This window comes from Sylvia atricapilla, chromosome 4 (genome assembly GCF_009819655.1).
Source record: "Sylvia atricapilla isolate bSylAtr1 chromosome 4, bSylAtr1.pri, whole genome shotgun sequence".
NCBI lineage: Eukaryota > Metazoa > Chordata > Aves > Passeriformes > Sylviidae > Sylvia > Sylvia atricapilla.
The window spans coordinates 7,657,844-7,667,012 of record NC_089143.1 but is presented as its reverse complement, the minus strand read 5'-3'; positions in this window follow the sequence as shown (position 1 = coordinate 7,667,012).

The following is a 9,169-nucleotide window of genomic DNA, read 5'->3' as shown; positions in this document are numbered from 1 at the left end:
GGCTGCTGTCAGTACAGCTGCATTTCATTGCTTTGAGAATGCCTCAGGCCAAAATAAATAAATAACCAGATATATGGATGACATTTCATATAAACAGTCCTGATTTACCTTCCTCTCTTTTCAAGCGGTGAATCACCAGTAAAAGAGTGATGACTCACTAGGGGAATCCAAAACGTGCTTTCTCTTTCATACATGAGTCTGCAGTAGCCATCCATGCTCCAAAGGGGGAGAAAAACTGGGCTGCATTTTAATATTCGTTTCCACAAAGCTGAGTCAAACCTGCTGGTAAGTGCCAAGGGATTTTCTAGGTAAAACAGCTGCCCTCATATTTCCTGGATGGAGCAAGAACGTATAAATAGTTGCACATGGCAGATATTCAACACTGAATTGTATTTGTCAGAGTCTGGGTAGCAACTGCTGGACACAAGAAAGCATCTGCAATAAAAATGAAATGCTACTGTCTACAAAGTAAGAACTATGTTACCCAAAAGCTCTGCCTGGTGCTATTCAAGTTTGCCACACAAAAAGGAGTGTCTGAGGTAAGAGTTCATTAAACATGACCAAGATTATTTGAGAAGAGACTTACTGTGCCCTTTATAAGTGATTCTGTGGTACCTGGCTTTGTGCTCTGAGCTCATTCTGATGGTCTCTGTTGTCTCTCTAAGAACCTGGATAGGTTCTCACTTTGGCCTGCCCAGTCCCTGGTGTGAGTGGATAAGTTACATGCCACATTTTTGGAATGTGGCAGCAGGCTCTTCTTCCCTGTTTGGGTTTCCCTTTTCTCTCTGCACAATTTCTTCACTCTGCCACCTGGCTTTAGAGAATTGATTTGGTGCAAAAAAATCTCTTTTTCTTGGGAAGCCCTAAGGGATGCTGTGGGTGCACAGGGACAGCTCCTTCCCCACCCTACCTGGGGAGTGCAGGGCCACACTTGATGAAGGAAGCTTTAAGCTAACCCCAAATTGCCCCTATATTGAAAAGCAGGCATGTGCATGGCCAGATGTCACAAACATCTTTGTTAGCTGGGGCATGATGCTCCCCAGTGCTGACTCTCCCTGAGCATCTCAATCTGTTGTCACAAACACCAGAGGCAGAGGGACAGTGATCTGGGAAGCAAGAGATTGAAGAGGCATGGAAAAAAAGAGTAATTTTTTAAATCTAATTTATCAAGTCACACAACTTAAACTTCCAGCTTTTCAGTTCTCACAGAATTCCCACTCCTCTCTTTTGCTTCCCAATTACCTCAAGCAACAGTTCACCAGGAGCCTCATATTGTCATATCCTTCACTATGTATTTTTTGAATTATGTATTTGCCCAACAGGATTATTTCCACCAAAAAAAAAAATGTGTATGCAGCTGTTGCAATTCCCAATTAGTTTCTCTTCAAGGAAAAAGAATGCAGCTGAATGGAGTCCTATTTAGTTTTTGAAATTTTAAAGGACTAGCAGGGGGCTCTGTTGGTATAAGGACTTTTCTATTACTCTGAACCTAAAGCCTGCATGAAAATCTGTAGCTAAAAAAAAGAGATCAGTCTATCAAAAACCACCAAAAGCTTACATTCAAGAAACTGAAGAAAACATGCAAGATAGTGTTTATGCACTGTTTATATTAGAGATGTACCTGCAGCCCAATTTGGCAGACTTGCAGCTTTCACACACTTTTGTTGGAGTTGTTTGGATTGCAGAAGAGGTCTTCTCTGGTTTTTACACATGAGGGACTCAATCCAGTCCCTTAAGAGTACATTCAGGAAACAGAGGATATAAATTTTATTTTTCTTTCTGCGCAGCAGCAGGTCTACCTTTAATTCAGTATAAACAGAAAGTTTCCTCTAATTAATTCTTATCATGCATTTTAAAAGTAAAAATGTAAAATGAGTCTTTGATGTTCCATCCCTTAAACCGAAAAAAAAATATTTTGGCATTGAAGAACTTTGTACTTCACTAATACAGCAGCCTCCTTGAGAACCAGTCTCAAAAATTACAAACAGTACTTGTAAAGCCATGTAAGTCTTCCTAAATGACACAATATGGTTTTATTTGGCTGAAAATGGAAGAGTAAATTTAAGTTGGTCCTGAATACTGTGAGAGGACAGATAGAGATAGTGCTGAAGGCAATCTTGCCTCTGATATGTTGCAGTTGTGATAATTACCAAAGAGTGGGAACTGCCTTGCCCTTACAGCTGTGGGTGTGATAAAAGGGTGAGTTGGCTGGTAGAGATCATTTGGAGTCTGCTGGCCTTGCTGTGAGGAGGAAGGGTCAGGAGGTGCTGGGAGGGACAGACAGAGTTAGGTGGCAGTGCTAGGGACAGGGAGGAGAGAGCTGGAACTGCAGAAGGAAGGGAGAAGGAGAGAAAGAGCCAGAGCTGTGTGCAGCTGCCCATGGGAGGCTACATAGAAAAGGTATGAAAGGCTTCTAGATAATGAGGTGCTGATGCCTGGAGCCTTCTGAAGCTTTAACCAAAGCACTCTGGGTGCCTGGCCCTCTCTACTATGACAGAATACTGTTCAAACATATTATTTAAACAAATGCTTCTTGTTTGCAGTTTTCATTATTTTATGTGTTTTGTACTCTGACTCTGTCAAAATGCAGTTTGTAAAACATTAATCATATGCATGTTGTTGCTGTGTTTCCTCAAGTTCTTATGTATCTCTGTGTTCCAGTCACCTGGCAAACCAAGCTGTAGAGTTGAAAACCTGACCAGTTGTCATGACTTCCACAGGAAAGTAATTCTTTCAAAGGGTTTTCACTTCAGAGACTGATTTGAAGGTGAGTCCTTTGGATGTATTTCACAGAAAAATGTCAGGAACTGGCACGTTATTCCACCCAAATACCTGTGTTTGAGTGAGATTATCTGTATGCTGCAACTTTTTGGGAAAGAAATGTGATGATGCTACAAAGCAGCTCAGATTTTGTTAACAGTACGGAATTTTGCAATAGGAGCAACAAAATTTGCTTGATAGTGTCTGCACATTTAAGATGGCAGAGTGAACACTCACTGGTAGGTAACTCCAGGGCTTTAGTGCTATTAACCCAGATTTGTCTACAGGTTGCTCTATACTGGATGTATCAGGATGACTCTCCTTAAAAAGTTAATGATTTTCATACAGTATTTATGAAACATATTTAAGATCTAAAGTTTTTGCTTGTGGTCCACAGTATCTTTTCTGTACCTGTGATCTGGTGGACTGAGAATGTAGAGGAAATTTAATACATTGTCAACTTAAAAAATTGAATTTTCTGCATGTATTGGTTTTGGTATAATCTTGAAGTATTATAAGATCTTGGAAGGACTATTAACATTATATATTTATACAAGGATAATGTATTTTTAATCAGTACTTAATGGTGATATAATAATAGGTTTTCCTATAGGGAATGGCAATATGATTTTTATCTTCCTGAATTAATAATCTTGTAGAATACTGAAGACTGGTTTTACATTTCACTCACATGCTGAAAGAAGAAATCTTCTTCTGGGCAAGTAAGGAAACCTCTAAAACAAATCAAAGCTGTGGCCAGTGAGAACTAAGAACTAATTAACTCAAGGCGAGTAACCCAGGAAAATTAATGCTGGACTGGGAGGAGTTCAAAGACTTTGAAGGTAACAGCTTAAAAGGAAGCATTTATGGCCTTGAATAGTTAAGACCTTGTGAATGACAATATTCTTTTCAGAAGGCATGAAACATCAAAGGTGAGAGGAACAGAAAAAAATCTGTGCACAAAAGGAACTGAGAAAGAGAAAGGAAGCACTTTCATTGTGTTCAGAGAAGGGAAAGATTCCTCAAAGTCTACTCAGGAGACAGTGAGTGCTACTACCCCACTATGAGCAGGGGCATGGATGTAGGGAGATTGTCAAATGATCACTGTAAGGGTCCAGATACACTGGGTACCCCTTAGGTGATGTGTCTGGTGGATGCTCCCGCTGTGTCAGGATTTTCAGTACACAGTGTGTCCCGTGTCTGCAAGAAGCTTCTTTTATGCTGTTGCTAAATTCAGTATTCATTGGTCAGAACCAGAGAAGAGAGGTGGTTCTGAATCACTGGTGTAAAGTGGCACTGTAAAGCAATTGTGATCCTAGGACACACCAGGAAGACTTTTGCAGGAGAAATAAAGTTTCAGTATATGATGCTTATGTGGTTCTGTCAGGAAAAATAATGATCAGTTTTTAAATGGGTGTTTCAGAAGAAGGAATTGAAACTTAGAGCATCTGTCCAAAAGGGCCATAGAAAGGACAGGATTGCCTGCATTACGGAAGTCAAGAGTTTTTTCCTTGTGCCTACTACAGTGGCACCTGAGGAGAGAGGGGCAAAAAGAGATAGGAAGTTCTGACAAAGTGTCTTTAGGAAACATCAAAGCAAAAAAGAGAAGTTGCTGCTAAAGGACAAAAAAGGAGGGTAACCACAGGTCTTGAATACTGTGAATTCAGTACCCATGGAAATAGAGGGTTTCTAGCAAAGTGGAACAGCTGCAATAGGAGGCTGTGAGAGAGAAAGACACAACTGTTGGCAAGAAAAAGGGAGCAAACCAGCTGTTGGAAGATCATTTTTCTGGATGCTTGTTGTTTTGGGATATATTTCTCATTCTTTGAGTAAACTTTGAAAACACTGGAAACCCCTCTTTCATCATCCTCAGCTGTATTTTCTACTGAAAGATAGTGGTGACTGAGAAAATTATAGGCAGGAGCAGAGAGAGTTATTTTACTTTTATTTATTTTGAATGTTTCAGCCCTATTGCTCGGTAGTAGAAGAAAAAAAATCGAATGATAGCAATAATTTTATAATAAATATGGTAGAAAACTGAGTAGCACACTTTATCATAAGTGCCTACAGACACTGCTGATGATTGTTGGTCTGGAAACGCTGGTAGCATCTATTGCACAGGTATTTAAATACCAACACTGTCCAGTTTTTGGAAGGACCTGTCTTGTGGAAAATTGTATTTTGGAACAAATAATTGATATATTGAGTCCTTACACAGGAAACCTGCCCTTTTCCAAGCAACCTCACTATGTTGGCTCATTGTGGTTATAAAAAAATATAGTATTAAATTATGCTACCATGCCTGCTCTAGAACTTTTAAACACAAAATTACTTTTTTTTTCCTGAGATTTCTTAGCTGGTTGAGACAAACTCTACCCTTTTCCAAAAAACAAAGAGAACAAGCTACAGTTCTTTCCCTTGTTTCATAAGATTAGGGTCTTCACCTTAAGGCTCAATATGGATTCAGTGACATCACAAATGTGTATTTTGTAACAACATATATTCTGAATACCTCAGGAGAGTAAGACACATGCTGATAGAAGTCAGAAATAAGTGAGATTTCTCAAGGTTTAGGAAAATGTGTGCGTGGATGAAGATTGAGTTTGGAGCTTTTCTGCTGAATCGGAAAGTATTTATACAAAACTGTCAAAGGATGTATTAAAAAATAATTTTAATATTATACCATCTCATTATCCTTTTACTGTATAGTAAAAATTACTAGCCCTTACAGCATCACCATATTTTATTTGATATGCTACTACCTCAAATTTATTCTTTCTCTATTAGAGAGAATGAGCCATGGCATATATGTGTATATATATCTACACAATAAAAATTGTGATTGATTAGGCCTGATTTTGATTAAGCAGATATGTGCTGTTCATTTTTATCCCAAGAGGGATGGAAGGTAAAAAATGAATGAAAAATGTTAGCAAAGTCATTTAAGAATGAATGTGATTAGAATCCATATCCTTCTTCCTTTACCCAGAACTCTCAAATGTATTCCAGCCACTGGCAAGCAAAGATTAGATAATAAATCTCAGAAAAATGAGAAAGGTTAATAGAAGACCATAATAAGGAAAAAACCCATCTCATGGATTCAATTAGTGATGTTGATATCTAACATATCTACTTTTATCTAAAAGTAGAAACCAGAGATTTGGCGATACCTGGACATGGAATTGTATGAAACAAGAAAATACAGAACATAAATGCTTTTTGGTAGAGAGAAGTCAGTTTTACACTGGTGGAAGAGGGACAGAAGTATTTAGTCCACTGAAAAAGCTGCTTTACTAACTAGATTGGATATTCTTGTTATGCTGTATTAAAGCTGGACTGAATATTTGTGTACTTGTGTGTTCATCTGTCAAAGCCAGTCTCAGTGGTCAGGAATCCTCTCCTCTGTTCCTTGTTTCACAAGGGGGTGTATTCCCCAGTGAATTCTGCAGCCTTATTTTTAACCTTGATTAGTTAAAGAAGATAAATATGTAAGTATAAATACAAATATAAAACAATTTTCTCTTATTTTGGACAGTTATTACTATGAGATAGAGTTAACAGAGTGGCTTACAACTTCTGTCAACTCACTTCCATGTCCTTATCCAAAATTACACACCAGAAATACACAAAATATTTTACAAAATGGTATTTTATGATTTTTCAAAAACCATAAAAAATTCTCCTATTTTAAAGAAGAAAATACAGGGATAAATGTAGCAGGACGGTCATAAAACTTGAAGTTAGAATATATGTCTTTCTGCAGCAGAAAGCAATTAAGTACTGCGAGGGGGAAAAAAAATAAAAAAGGAATGTCTCCTGGAGCTCAAGGAATAGTTGTTCACACACTTGGCCAGGAGAGGGACTGCTGATGTCTGAGTCATGCTCTGCCCGGCAGAAGCTGCCTTAGTTATGCCAGAAAGGCATTTCCAGGACAGTGCTGCTGCTGGGTAGGGGGGGGTTGCTTTTGATAATAAACTGCAGCATGCAAACTTTTACTTTCAGGAAAGGGAATGAAATCTGGCGATTTCAATGAGGATTAATGGGGTGAGCTTTGGTCCCTTTCCCTGCACTTCTTGTCATCCCCGTCACTTTTATTGTTTTCCCTTGGTTTGGGAATTTTTCCTTCTTTTATCTGTAAGATTTCGTTTCTGTAATTTCTTCTCTCTCTTTATTTAGATTTTTACCCTGATTTCAGGATTTGAGTTGGAGTAATTTTGGCAAGTTTTGAGCCTTTTCACTGCCCCTCATTTCATGTCAATCCATTTCGTTGTAATCACTCCATTTCCAAATTTTCTCAGTTGTTTTCAATTGCACTCTTTTTGAAAATAAGTCCTTTCCTGAGCGCTCGTTTAGATTTTGTTCCCCGATTTCAAGATTTCAATCCCTTTCCTGAAAGGAAGAACTGGAGTTTCAGGTAACTGCCCAAGCTTTCAAAAAATGCACACACACCTCAAAGTGCTGCATCGTGCCCTAATGGATGAAGAGGTTTATTTAAATTTAGAGTTTTAGAGACATTCCTCCAGGCTCAAAGGAATTAATTATACAGCAACTACTATACAACTAAATCTCAGCAATATCCAAGCTGTTTGTAGGCTGGAAGTACTAGTCAGCCAGTGTCCAGCATTCCTTTCCCTTCCTCTTCCTCCCTTGCCTGCCAGGCAAGCCTTTGGCCTTCTCTGCACATTCTCTGTTTCATTTTACAAGTGCAGGCTGGACCATTGGTTCTCCCAGTACTATGAAGACACAGTGATCTCTGTTTTGACTTTGTGTTTCCAATAAGGGGCCCAGAGTTCCAAATAAAGCTTTGAAATATGTATTGTTTTCATCCTTCTCTCCCTCATTTTATATAATTACCTAATGCCTTTTGGTTTCAAACATTTTAAATTTGCAGATGTCTAGAATCCTCCCTGTGGAGATCTATAGTAAATTTTAGCCTGCTAACATTTCATAGTTCCATTTCTCAGACCCTTAGAGAAGGAACCCATAGACTTTACAAATTAAACCCCACCACAGTGTCCAAGCCTTATTGTGACTGCAGCCAGCCAGTGGATGTGTCCTGTGACTTCAGTTGTACCATTTGAATTTACAGGCCTTCCTAAAGACAGAGGGATATAATTCCTGATTAAACAGGATTAAATTGGTGAGAATTGACTTACATACATATATTGAAGACAATTTTGTATTTCCCCATCAGAGCTTTGCCAATGATGGTTTATTTAAGGGGATGTAACTATGAGAAATTCTTCTTTTATATCTTTATTTCTATCAGTCAAGTGCAGACATATAAAGAAACTCAAGAAATCGCTTTAGCTCTATGCATGTACTTTTCAGCCAGAGGAGTAGTATTTTGGAGAGCAAATTTCTCCTCTGCCTGTGCACTTGTCACCTCAGATAGGGCATCCAGGAGGAAAATGGGGCTGTCATAGTCTGGCCTGTCCCTCATTTTTCCAGTCACTGGTGTGTAGGCAGTCATAGGCACCCTGTGCTGAGCCTGTTGAGGCTGTATCCAAACTAGGACTGAAGGAGAACCCAGAACTCATGTTAGATACCTCAGCACACAGGGGCTGCAAAAGAGGGAGAGCTCAAACAGTGTTAGAACAGCTGCCTGTTACTCACACATATTTTCTCCTGTGTGTACAACAGCTTTAACAATAAAGTTCTTTTTTATTTTTTGAAAATCCTGAGGCACTTAGCTCTTACATTCCAGGCAGATATTTATCTGCCAAATAAATTCTGACCCACCTCTCCCATAATGGCACCCCAGTCACCCTCCTGCTTCTGTGTGACACTGTGGAAACTTGTCTATCAACATAGAACAAACTCCATCTCAGTTATGGGATCACATGCTGCTAGGCAGAAACAAAAAAGGATGACCAAACATGATGGAGATTATGAGAAGATTCTGGAATATTTCTGTCATTCAAAGCTATTTCCAAAAGGGATATATGCTGGAGGAGGGAAAAAAAAAAAAAACACCACACCAACACAACCCAAGAACAAACAAGCAACTACCCTGCCACTACACACACAGAGACACACAGGGTTTTTATTACTCTGCACTCTCACTGAGAGTTCTGAAAAATTTGCCTGGAAAAATAAAATAGAGAGAGAAAAGTTAAGTTACTCTTTATTTTCCCCATATGCTTCAGATTTGTCTAATTTGGGTGAAGGGTGGTGGGTGGGTATTTTGGATTTTCAAGGACACTTGCTCCAATTGTACAGAAAAGCTCAGCATCTATTCTGCTTTTGGGAGAGCAGAAAGTAAGTAGCTAGCAAAGTAGAAACACCAAAATCTATAAATCCTTACTTGAACTTAATGCCCAAGCTTCTGCCTATAGGTGACAGCCTTCATTCCCCTTTGCTGCAAATCCTTTTAATCAATGTATTACTTCAAATCATATACACCGTA